At 46.4% G+C, this 12,027-nt stretch overlaps 1 non-coding gene across 1 annotated transcript; it reads left to right on the forward strand.

The window, feature by feature from the left end:
• The first annotated feature begins 7,222 nt into the window (after nucleotides 1–7,222).
• LOC128587063 (U1 spliceosomal RNA) lies at nucleotides 7,223–7,386 on the forward strand. The gene has a single exon (XR_008380489.1). It is a non-coding gene; the product is annotated as a U1 spliceosomal RNA (small nuclear RNA).
• The last annotated feature ends 4,641 nt before the right edge of the window (nucleotides 7,387–12,027 follow it).

Genomic DNA, 12,027 nt, shown 5'->3' on the forward strand with positions numbered 1-12,027 from the left:
TTCTTTCAGTCGTTTGTTGGCTGAAGAATCTTTAAACCCCACTATATAACCTGTAAGCCACCCCCACCCCCTTCCAGATATCCCACCTTTGTGGGCCAAATTCCAAGTCTTGGTTTATGACCTCACCTGTTAACTCCTGTCTCCCTGAAATGTATAAAACCAAACTGTAACCCCACCACTGTGAGTCCACGTGCTCAAGCTTCTTGGGTGTGGCTCCAGGTCATGGTCCTCAAATTTGGCTCAGAATAAACGTCTTTAAACTATTTTAGAGAGTATGGCTTCTTTTCCGTCAACACTTGGGTTTATTTTGGCTTGAAAATTCTAATTAAGTTGAATTTCTTAAATTTCCCATGCTGGAAAAGGATCCACAGGAAAGTGGATCTCAAAGTGGGATCTTCCTGATGGCCAAGTGGGTTCTTCACTTCCTGCTGGAAAAAGAATTCAAGAGCCAGCCCAGCCTACAGGATAAAGCAAAAGCAAGTTTTTCAAAATAACAAAGCAGCAGAAGGGAGGCTTGCTTGCTCCGTAGGCAGAGCAGTGGCTATCTCTCAGAGCAACAGAGAGCAGCACTTTGTGAGCCTCTGGGGTCTTATTTTAGACCTTCTAGTTAATGTTATGTTAAGCAGAAGGAGGATTAGTCATAAGACATGTGGGAAAGGGGTGGGGAGACCTCCCAAACTGAGGGTTCCCCCCCTTTCTTTTTTTCTTTGCAATTTTTTGGCCAGGGCTGGGTTTGAACTCACCACCTCTGGTATGTGGGGCTGGTGCCCTACTCCTTGAGCCACAGACACTACCCGGTTCTTCCCCCTTTTAAACCATTATGGTACGTAGACTCTCTTCTGGGAGTTGTCATTGCATTTGTAAACTGTCATGGCTCTGGTGGGAGTTCTTTCAAAAAGCCAGTACATTGTAAGCCGGGTGCAACTGTTGCTGACCAGCCAGGTTCATCTGCCCACTGCCCAAAGGATGCCAATATCCAGAGACAGCAGAGAAAGAGTTTATCTCACATAGCCCTAAGCAGGGAGATGGGAGAAAGGGAAGACATCTCCCCTTTCCCAGATGTCTTATCTCTAATCCTCCTTCAGCTTAACATAACACTAAATAGAAGGTATAAACAGGTATAGATAGTCAGTCAGTCAGGGTCTGTTAACTGGCTGCTTTCGGGGGCAGAATCAGCCATCCTTTGGTATGGGCCACTGTCTGGGTAAGTCAGGCAAGCCACTGGAATGCAGTTTCTTGAGTTGGGGTGGTGATCTAAGAGTCAGTTGAGGGGTTGAGTCAGTTTCTTGGTCTGGGTGGGTGAGTCAATCCAGTGGAATGCAAGACCTGGAAGAGATCTCAAAAAGTAACTCGAGGTTCCAAATAGGTGATGTTACTGATGGAGAAAAGTTAAAACTCTTTACAGGGGCTCGGCGCCAGCCACATACACTTGAGCTGGGGGGTTCGAATCCAGCCCGGGCCTGCCAAACAACAATGACGGCTGCAATCAAAAAATAGCTGGGCGTTGTGGCGGGTGCCTGTAGTCCCAGCTACTTGGGAGGAGGACACAGGAGACTTGCTTGAGCCCAGGAGTTGGAGGTTGCTGTGAGCTGGGATGCCATGGCACTCTACCCAGGGTGACAGCTTGAGGCTCTGTCTCAAAAAAAAAAAAAAAAAAAAACAACTCTTTACAGGTACCACCTGTGCCCTCTAGAGTAGCAAACAAGGAGACAGTGACTGTTATCAAGCAAACAAAGGGACAGTGGCTGATTATGACCATTATTTTAGCTAGGCCTGTTGCTTCACAGAGTTTTGGGGCCCTTACTCCAGTTCTTGCCTCCTACCTGTCCATTAATTTGTAAGGGCGGTTTTCTAATGAGCAGTGAGGGTAGTCAGCTGAGGAGGTTTTTTTCCGGGTCATCTTGGTTCTGGCTTGCTCTCTGCTGTCCCCTGTTTTATCAGAAACCTTGGTTTGGGGCTTATGACTGCTTATGGAGCAGGTTATCTGCTGGTCCCTTGTCTTAGTTGTACTGGTCAAAGAAGCACACGTCACTTCCAAGAAATATATAACATTTTTAAATTACATGTTCAAGTCAGTTAAACATAGCAGATAATATCTTTAAAAGAGGACTGGCTCAGCGCCTGTAGTTCGGTGGTTAGCGCACCGGCCACATGCACTGGGGCTGGTGGGTTCAAACCTGGCCTGGGCCTGCTAAACAACAACAAAATAGCCGGGCATTGTGGCTGGCACCTGTAGTCCCAGCTCCTCGGGAGGCTGCGGCAAGAGAATGGCTTAAGCCCAAGAGTTTGAGGTTGCTGTGAGCTGTGACCCCACAGCACTCTACCGAGGGCGACATAGTGAGACTCTGTCTCAAAAACAAAAAGAAAAAAAAAAAAAAGGAGGCCTGATCAATATACTTCTAGAAACCATGGGACTCAATTATTTCACTTACAATTGCTGAGTAAATATTTTCAGATGTCACCTCTCTATTAAATGTCAGGTTGATGCAAGGTTTCCCCATTCAGGGCTGGACAGGGACTCCCATTTTCTAGGCCCGGGTGAGCTCCGAAATCAGTCTCATCACAGACCCCATCTTCTGGCACAAACAAGCCCTTTCTAGGCCAAATTCTCTGGGCTCAGGCAAGGTCATGAAGAAAAGCAGCCTGACCGCATTTGTGCGGTTCCTCCTGGAGTAGGGAACTCTCACCCTCCTGCCTCGCCTGGGGGGGAAGGACCTCATTCTGGACATAACGTTTCCCAAATCCCCCTGCCCAGTAGGATAGGAAAAGCAGCATAGAACTCCTAGACGTAAGGCCCACCTGGGCTTCCCACTTGAGTTCCCGCCTTCCACCACAGCTGGAGGTTCTGTTACCCCTCTTTTGCTTATCAATCGTTCTCTTAATAAACTCTGTCCTTTCATTTACACTCTGTGGTCCCCGGTCTTTTTTTGTGTGTGCGTGTGTGTGAGACAAGAGTCTCACTTTGCCGTCGGGCCTCCCCCTCCCCCCACCCCCCACGTAGAGTGATGTGGTGTCATAGCTCACAGCAACCTCAGACTCTTGGGCTCAAGGGATTCTCTTGTCTCAGCCTCCCGAGTAGCTGGGACTACAGGTGCCTGCCTATTTTTAGGGGGGGCGGGGGTCTCTCTCTCTAGCTCAGGATGATCTCAAACTCGTGAGCTCAGGCCCGCCTCAGCCTCCCAGAGTACTGGGATTACAGGCCTGAGCCACTTCACGCGGCCCCTGGATTCATTCTCTTTTTTTTTATTATTTATTTATTTATTTATTTATTTTGTAGAGACAGAGTCTCACTGTACCGCCCTCGGGTAGAGTGCCGTGGCGTCACACAGCTCACAGCAACCTCTAACTCTTGGGCTTACGCGGTTCTCTTGCCTCAGCCTCCCGAGCAGCTGGGACTACAGGCGCCCGCCAGAACGCCCGGCTATTTTTTTGTTGCACTTTGGCCGGGGCTGGGCTTGAACCCGCCACCCTCGGCATATGGGGCCGGCGCCCTACTCACTGAGCCACAGGCGCCGCCCCTGGATTCATTTTTGAACCTTGAGACCAAGGACTCGGCAGAGGGAGAAATTCCCACTACAAGCTCAATTTACACTTTTCAAGATATACTGTTAACTTTAAAACCCATGACTCATATTAAATGGAGTTAATTAATGAATAATCTTGATTGCCTTTAGAGTCTCTCTCATTACTGCCTTGAAGAGTGGTGTTGATTGCTTGGTTTGCATATGTTTCTATATTTTGTGGGTATGTTTTAGCTGCTGTGAATTCTTGAGTGTTTTCTTGACTCTTGGGAACTTTATAAAAGTTTAATCAAGTGGTTTGTTGCTTTCAATGTTCTGATATTTCAAAATCGTATTCCTTGGTGTTGTGTACTGCAGAGCTCCTCGAACCTTAAACTGCCACCTTCATCTCATTACACATTTTTTTGTTGTTGATTTTTTTTTTTTAAACACGGTACTTGCTTTTTTGTGTGTGTGTGTGTCAAAGGTATCATCACAAGCTAGCTTAGCGAAGATAAGATGTCATTGAAAAGAAGGTTGCTGCTGAATTTTAATTATACTTTGATAAGTTTGACTTTAGGGGAAAAAAAGACTCATATTTCCAAATTTGGAAGAATGGGGCCACTGGAAACTCCTGTTCATTTGGAGTAGAAGTTTAACGACTCTATTTATTTATTTTTTGAGACAGAGTCTCAGTCTGTTGCCCTGGGCAGAGTGACCTGGCACCACAGCTCACAGCAACCTCAAACTCTTGGGCTCAGGACATCCCCTTGCCTCAGCCTCCCAAGTACCTGAGACTACAGGCACCTGCCATATAGAGATGGGGCCTTGCTCTTGCTCAGGCAGGTCTTGAACTCATGAGCTCCGCCTCCCAGAGTGCTAAAATTATAGGCATGAGCCACCTCACCCGGCCAGAATTATCATTATTATTATTAGTAGTAGTAGTAGTAGTTTTTGTGGAGACAGAGTCTCACTATGTCACCCTCCGCAGAGTGCGGTGGCATCACAGCTCACAGCAACCTCAAACTCTTAGGCTTAGGTGATTCTCTTGCCTCAGTCTCCCGAGGAGCTGGGACTACAGGCACCCGCCACAACACTGGTTTGCAGTTGTCATTGTTGTTTAGCAGGCCCAGGCAGGGTTTGAACCCGCCAGCCCCAGTGTATGTGGCTGGCCCCCTAACCACTGAGCTACGGGCCTGGAGCCAACCTGGCCAGAATTTTAACAACTTTAGAAAATTATCTGGCAATGTCTACTAATCATCAAACATACATACATGTATGCTGTAATTCAGCAATTCTACTTTTAGCCGTATCCCTTAGACCTGCAGCTATTAAACAGTTGAAATGTTGCTGGTGTCACACATGGTAATGATAACGTTTTTTATGTATTCAGTTGAATAAAACATTGCTAAGATTAATTTCACTTCTCTTTACTTTCTAAAATGTGTCTATAGATAGATAATTAAAAAGCACATATGTGGCTGGCATTCTATTTCTAGTGGAATGCACCGCCCTAGAGCAATAGTGAATATAGTCTCCCAAAGACAACTGTAGAAAAATGTTGCTAGGGCCGGGTGCCGGGGCTCAGGCATATAGTCCCAGATACTTGGGAGGCTGAAGCAGGAGGATGTCTTGAGCTCCAGAGTTCAGGTGAGGGTGAGCTGTGATCATGCCACTACACTCCAGCTTGGGTGACAGAGCCAGAACCTGTCTCTAAAAAAAAAAAAGAGAGAGAGAGAAAGAAAGAATAAATAAATAGGTTGAGATATATTCACATACAGTGAAATACATACAGAAACAAAGAACTACGCAGAACACTATGAAATCCCCTAGACATACAGTTGAGGTGAAAGAAGTCAATCCCATGCCTCTCCCCTCCCCACAAACTCACTACCTCACCCTTCATTTTTCTCTTTTTATTTTTGAGACAGAGTCTCACTTTGTCACCCTCGGTAGAGTGCCGCCGTGGCATCACAGCTCACAGCAACTTCCAGTTCTTGGGCCTAGGCAATTCTCCTGCCTCAGCCCCCCCCACGCAACTGGAACCACAGGCGCCCGCCGCAACGCCCAGCTATACTTTTGTTGCAGTTTGGCTGGGGCCGGGTTCGAACCTGCCAACCTGCCACCCTCAGGTATATGGGGCTGGCACCCTACTCACTGAGCCACAGGCGCCGCCCCTCACCCTTCATTTTTCAATTTATATGAAAACAAAGGGCAGGGAAACTAACCTACCCTGATAAAGATGGAGGGGGGCGGTGGACACTAAATCCATAGACTGTCGTCAAGAGTTCAAGGTTGCAGCCTATGCATTAAAAGTCATGGTTAAGCACCTCTAGTAAAAATTCCCCCAGGTACTTTTGTCAAATTTGGACGATTTGTTGGTGTCTTCGCGGGCTCTAAAGCGCTGACATAAAAGGTAGGCACTAAGGTCTTGTAAGGGGAGAAACATCTTCAAGCCCCCACCCCCACCCCCTTTCCACTGTGAACGTTACTTAATGATCTAACTATGGACTGGACAGTAGCATCCGCCAGCCTTGCCCTGGTTCTGGCGTCCTGAAGGCCATCACGAGCCTGGGGAGATAAAACAACAGATGGAAAACGTAATCTTAGCAATGTGGCAAACGCTGTGAAGGGTTCTGCGGCTTGAGATAAGAGGGTTTAAGGATGTATAGGTGAAAATTGTAACTTTTGGGCACAAGAACTCTGTGAAGTTCTCTCAAAGGCAGGCAGGCTTTGAGAACAATCTCCCCGTCTTCTTGGGATTCTCAAACTTGGTAATAAAGGACAAGTTTAACCTACACGAGTGCTTGACTCCTGGTTCAACCGCACCCACCCACCCCCCACTTACAGTCTGGAGATGGCCGTGGACGAGATGACAAAGTCCCACACTACACCTGAGAGTCATCCAATCATCTCTGCTGGGGCAGCAGTTTGGTACAATGCTGTATTTGCCAAAACCAAAATAAGAAACAAAACGCGGGACCGGAAAACACAAAACAAACAACCACGCCCCCCCCAACAAAAAACCCTAGAAGATTCATGAAATTATATTAGACAAAGGTCTAACACCCCTAGTGGTAAATCCTCTATGAATGGCCCGTTTGCAGTCATCGGAGCTCTCTCTCTGACACCAGTTTCCGATTTTAACCCGAAAGCCAAATCACGAAGATAACCGTATCTGGAAGGAACCCGTTCCCTTTGTCACGCTTTATAAATGTTCTAGTCTACGCCTCAAGAAGGTCACCAGAGGGTCGCCGGCGCGACCGGGTTTTTTAAGCACTCGCTCGGCTGGGAGAGACCAGACCCGGGACGTCAGCAGCGCCCCGGCGGGTGGGATGGGACCCAAGGAGCGAAAGGCTGACATCACCCCGCCCACCGGCAGCTCGCGCGCTGATTGGCCCGCTGGTTGGCGTGGAGGTGGGGCGGCGGAGCGGAGCAGGAACCGGGCGGGGGCTGCAGGGAAGCGCGCAACGCGTGACGTCAGGGATAGGGCGTGCACCATGCAGATGAGGCGGCGCGGAGGCTGCCTGGTGGGTACCTGCTGCTGCTGGAACGCGATCGCGTTCCGGTGGTGGAAGCTATTCTCGGACCGTTTGTGGGAAGCGAGTTTGCTGGGCGTGTGAAAGGGCTGAGAGAATCGGGGGAGTGCGCGGAGTCAAGTGACCGTGTGTGTAGAGTGTGAGACGTGTGAGGATGTGTGGTGCGGCGTAGGTGAGCAACTCATACTTACCTGGCAGGGGAGATACCATGATCACGAAGGTGGTTTTCCCAGGGCGAGGCTTATCCATTGCACTCCGGATGTGCTGACCCCTGCGATTTCCCCAAATGTGGGAAACTCGACTGCATAATTTGTGGTAGTGGGGGACTGCGTTCGCGCTTTCCCCTGACTTTGGGATGGTCAAACGACAGAGTAATCGTGGTTGTGGTTACGCCTTAGACGTCTGCGTGTTCTGGGCGTGCAAGTTTCTGTCGGAGGAACCCTCGTCCGTTCTCCCGGGGGGGAGAGCCTAGATTCTCCTGAAAGACGGCTGGGGATCGTTCTCTTGCAAAGTTCCTGGTTTCCGCCGCGGCTGCCGCCTTCGTGTCTTGCTTCTGCTTCCTGCGTCGGTGGCGGCCACCTCCCTGACCCGCTGTGTCATGATGTTGCGCTCTGTGGTTCTGGTTTCCTCCCCTGCTCGCTACTCCCTACCTTCACAGGCAGACGCAGCGGCCGTTCTTAGCCTCCGGTTTGCCCCTGGCGGGCCTCAGCAGCCTGGGTGACTAGGACGTTTCCTTACTGCTCCCTCCTCCGATGGCTCTAGGGCTTTTAAGTGTCTCTTTCGACCTGCCGAAAGTAACACGTTGTGCGTCCTCCTCTGAAAGTGCCTGAGCATTGAGGGACGGTTGAGAGGAAACCCCTTGCCACCCTCCCGGGGTTGTGTCCTCGGACCCGGCTGTGGCGTCTGACCTGTCCTATCCTGCCAACCTGTCCTATCCTGCCTGACCTGTCCAACGCACAAGGCGGGACCGTGGCGGGAAGGACGGCGACGTCCGGGGACTTAGCTCTGGGAGCTCCGCGTGGCCTCGGAAGCTCCCAGAGCCGGCGGGGGGAGTAGGGACAGTGACCCGAACGTCCGGGCCTCCCGCGAGTGTTCGTGAAAGGGCGAGTAGGAACCTCTGCGGCGGGCCGTCTGGTCTGCTGAGCAGGAGCTCTCTCCTGTCCACAGTCAGGGTGGGATGTCCTTGAGTCAAATGGAAAGCACCGGAACCAAGACGAATGTCAACTTTCTTTGCTCTAACCTTGTGAAATTCGGTTTTCAGAGTTTTTAAGAAATATTCTTTGTTATTTTTTACTAAATCATAACTTTGTACATTGATGCATGTATGGGGTTCAGGGTACTGCTTCGATATACAATAAAAATGGTTACATTGAACTAAGTGACACATCCATCACAGTTACACTCATTTTTTTTTTAGGTATTTTTGGCCGGTGCCGGGTTTGAACCCACTACCTCCGGTATATGGAGCCGGCACCCTACTGCTTTGAGCCACAAGTGCCGCCCCATATACTCATTTGTTAGTAGTCTTGAAATGTACCATTGCATCATGCGCGTTAGGTGAGGTCCCCCCAAATACCCTCCCTCTTTTCATATCCCCCCTCTCCTCTCCTCTCTCTTCTCTTACTTTCTGGACTATAGTTATGTTTTGCCATTCATATGAGTGTGTAGGTGATTATATATTGATTTCATAATAGTATTGAGTACATTGGATACTTTATCCCCCATTCTTGTGATACTTTATTGAGAAGAATGTGTTCCAGTTCCACCCAGGTAAACATAAAAGATGTGAGGTCTCCATCTTTTTTATGGCTGCATAGTATACCATGGAGTACATATACCACAATTTGTTAATCCATTCATGGGTCAATGGGCACTTGGGCTGTTTCCATGTCTTGGCTATTATGAATTGGGCTGCTATAAACATTTTGGTGCAAATGTCTTTGTTGTAAAGTAATTTTTGATCATCTGGGTATATACCTAGGAGAGGAATTGCAGGATCAAAGGTAGGTCTACTTTTAGTTCCTTGAGTGTTCTCCAAACTTCTTCCCAAGAAGGTTGTATTAGCTTGCATTCCCACCAGCAGTGTAGAAGTGTTCCCTTCTCTCCACCTCCATGCCAGCATCTGTAGTTTTGGGATTTTGTGATGTGGGCTAATCTTACTGGATTTGGGTGGTATCTTAAAGTGGTTTTGATTTGCATTTCTCTGATGATTAAGGATGATGAGCATTTTTTCATGTGTTTGTTGGCCATACGCCTATCTTCATCAGAGAAGTTTCTGCTCAAATCTCTTGCCCACATAGAAATGGGATTATTTATTCTTTTCTTATTGATTAGTTTGAGTTCTCTGTAGATTCTAGTTATCAGACCTTTGTCGGAAGCATAACCTGCAAAAATCTTCTCCCATTCTGAAGGTTGTCTGTTTGCTTTACTTATTGTGCTCTTGGCTGTGCAAAAGGTTTTTAGTTTGATCAGATCCCAGAAATGGATTATTGATGTTGCTTCGATTGCCCCTGGGGGTCCTCCTCATAAAATATTCTCCCAGGCCAATTTCTTTTATTATTATTATTATTTTATTGTTGGGGATTCATTGAGGGTACAATAAGCCAGGTTACACTGATTGCAATTGTTAGGTAAAGTCCCTCTTGCAATCATGTCTTGCCCCCATAAAGTGTGACACACACCAAGGCCCCACCCCCCTCCCTCCGTCCATTTTTCTGCTTCCCCCCCCATAACCTTAATTGTCATTAATTGTCCTCATATCAAAATTGAGTACATAGGATTCATGCTTCTCCATTCTTGTGATGCTTTACTAAGAATAATGTCTTCCACTTCCATCCAGGTTAATACGAAGGATGTAAAGTCTCCATTTTTTTTTAATGGCTGAATAGTATTCCATGGTATATATATACCACAGCTTGTTAATCCATTCCTCCCCAGGCCAATTTCTTCAAGTGTTTTCCCTGCCCTCTCTTCTAGTATTTCTATAGTTTCATGTCTTAATTTTATTTTTTATTTTTTTTCATGTCTTAATTTTAAATCTTTTATCCAGTGAGAATCAATTTTCGTTAATGGTGAAAGGTGGGGGTCTAGTTTCAGTCGCCTACAGGTCTCCAGTCACCCAGCACCATTTGTTAAATAAGGAATCTTTCCCCTACTAAGTATTTTTGATAGGCTTGTCCAAGATCAAATGATGTTAAGTAGTTGGGTTCTCTTGGTTCTCTATTCTGTTTCATAAATCTCCTGCTCTGTTTTTGTGCTGTTTTGATCACTATACATTTATAGTACAGCCTGAAGTCTGGTAATGTGATGCCTTCTGATTTGTTCTTATTTATGAATAATGTATTTGCTATTTGAGGTTTTTTCTGATTCCATATAAAATGAAGTACTATTTTTTCAAGTTCTTTAAGGTATGACAATGGTGCTTTAAGAGAGATTGCATTAAATCTGTAGATTGCTTTGGGTAGTATGGACTTTTTTTTTTTTTTTTTGTAGAGACAGAGTTTCACTTTATTGCCCTCGGTAGAGTGCCGTGGCGTCACACAGCTCACAGTAACCTCCAACTCCTGGGCTTAGGAGATTCTCCTGCCTCAGCCTCCCGAGTAGCTGGGACTACAGGCGTCCGCTACAACGCCCGGCTATTTTTTTGTTGCAGTTTGGCCGGGGCTGGGCTTGAACCCGCCACCCTTGGTATATGGGGCCAGTGCCCTGCTCACTGAGCCACAGGCGCCGCCCTGGGTAGTATGGACATTTTAACAATGTTGATTCTTCCCAGCCATGAGCATGGTATGTTTTTCCATTTGTTAACATCTTTAGCTATTTCTTTTCTTAGAGTTTCATAGTTCTCTTTATAGAGATCTTTCACATCCTTTATTAGGTAAATTCTCAGATATTTCATCTTCTTTGGCACTATTGTGAAAGGAATAGAGTCCTTGACTATATTTTCAGCTTGACTATTGTTGGCGTATATAAAAGCTACTGACTTGTAAGTATTGATTTTGTATCCTAAGATGCTGCCATATTCCTCAATCACTTTTTTTTTTTGAGACAGAGACTCAAGCTGTCACCCTGGGTAGAGTGCTATGACGTCATAGCTTACAGCAACCTCCAACTCTTGGGCTTAAGCTATTCTCTTGCCTCAGCCTCCCAAGTAGCTGGGACTACAGGTGCCCACCACAATGCCCGGCTATTTTTTGGTTGTAGTTGTCATTGTTGTTTGGCAGGTCCGGGCTGGATTTGAACCTACCAGCTCTGGTGTATGTGGTTGGCGCCTTAGCCGCTTGAGCTACAGGCGCCAAGCCATCCTTGATCAGACTTCTAAGAGTTTTGAAGTTGAGTCCTTGGGATTTTTCAGGTATAGGATCATATCAGCGAAGAGTGAGAGTTTGATATCTTCTGACCCTATTTGGATACCCTTGATCGCCTTCTCTTGCCTGATTGCGATGGCTAAGACTTCCATTACTATGTTGAATAGCAGTGGAGACAGTGGGCATCCTTGCCTCCTTCCTGATCTGAGGGGAAATATTTTCAATTTTACAACATTCAATATGATATTGGCTGTGGGTTTGCTATAGATAGCCTCTATCAGTTTATGAAATGTCCTTTCTATGCCTATTTTCTTAAGTGTTCTGATCATGAAAGAATGCTGGATATTATCAAAGGCTTTTTCTGTGTCAAGTGAGAGAATCATATGGTCTTTGTTTTTAATTTTATTGATGTGATGTATTATATTTATAGATTTCTTATGTTGAACCAACTCTGTAACACTGGAATAAAACCAACTTGATCATGGTGTATAATTTTTTCGATGTGTCACTAAATTCTGTTTGCTAAGATCTTATTGAATATTTTTGCATCGATATTCATTAATGATATGAGTCTATAATTTTCTGTCTTTGTTGGATCCTTTCCTGTTTTGGGTATTAGGATTATATTTGTTTCATAGAATGTGTTGAGAAGTATTCCTTCTTTTTTTTTTTTTTTTTTTGTGG

Source organism: Nycticebus coucang, chromosome 5, assembly GCF_027406575.1.
Source record: "Nycticebus coucang isolate mNycCou1 chromosome 5, mNycCou1.pri, whole genome shotgun sequence".
Classification (NCBI taxonomy): Eukaryota; Metazoa; Chordata; class Mammalia; order Primates; family Lorisidae; genus Nycticebus; species Nycticebus coucang.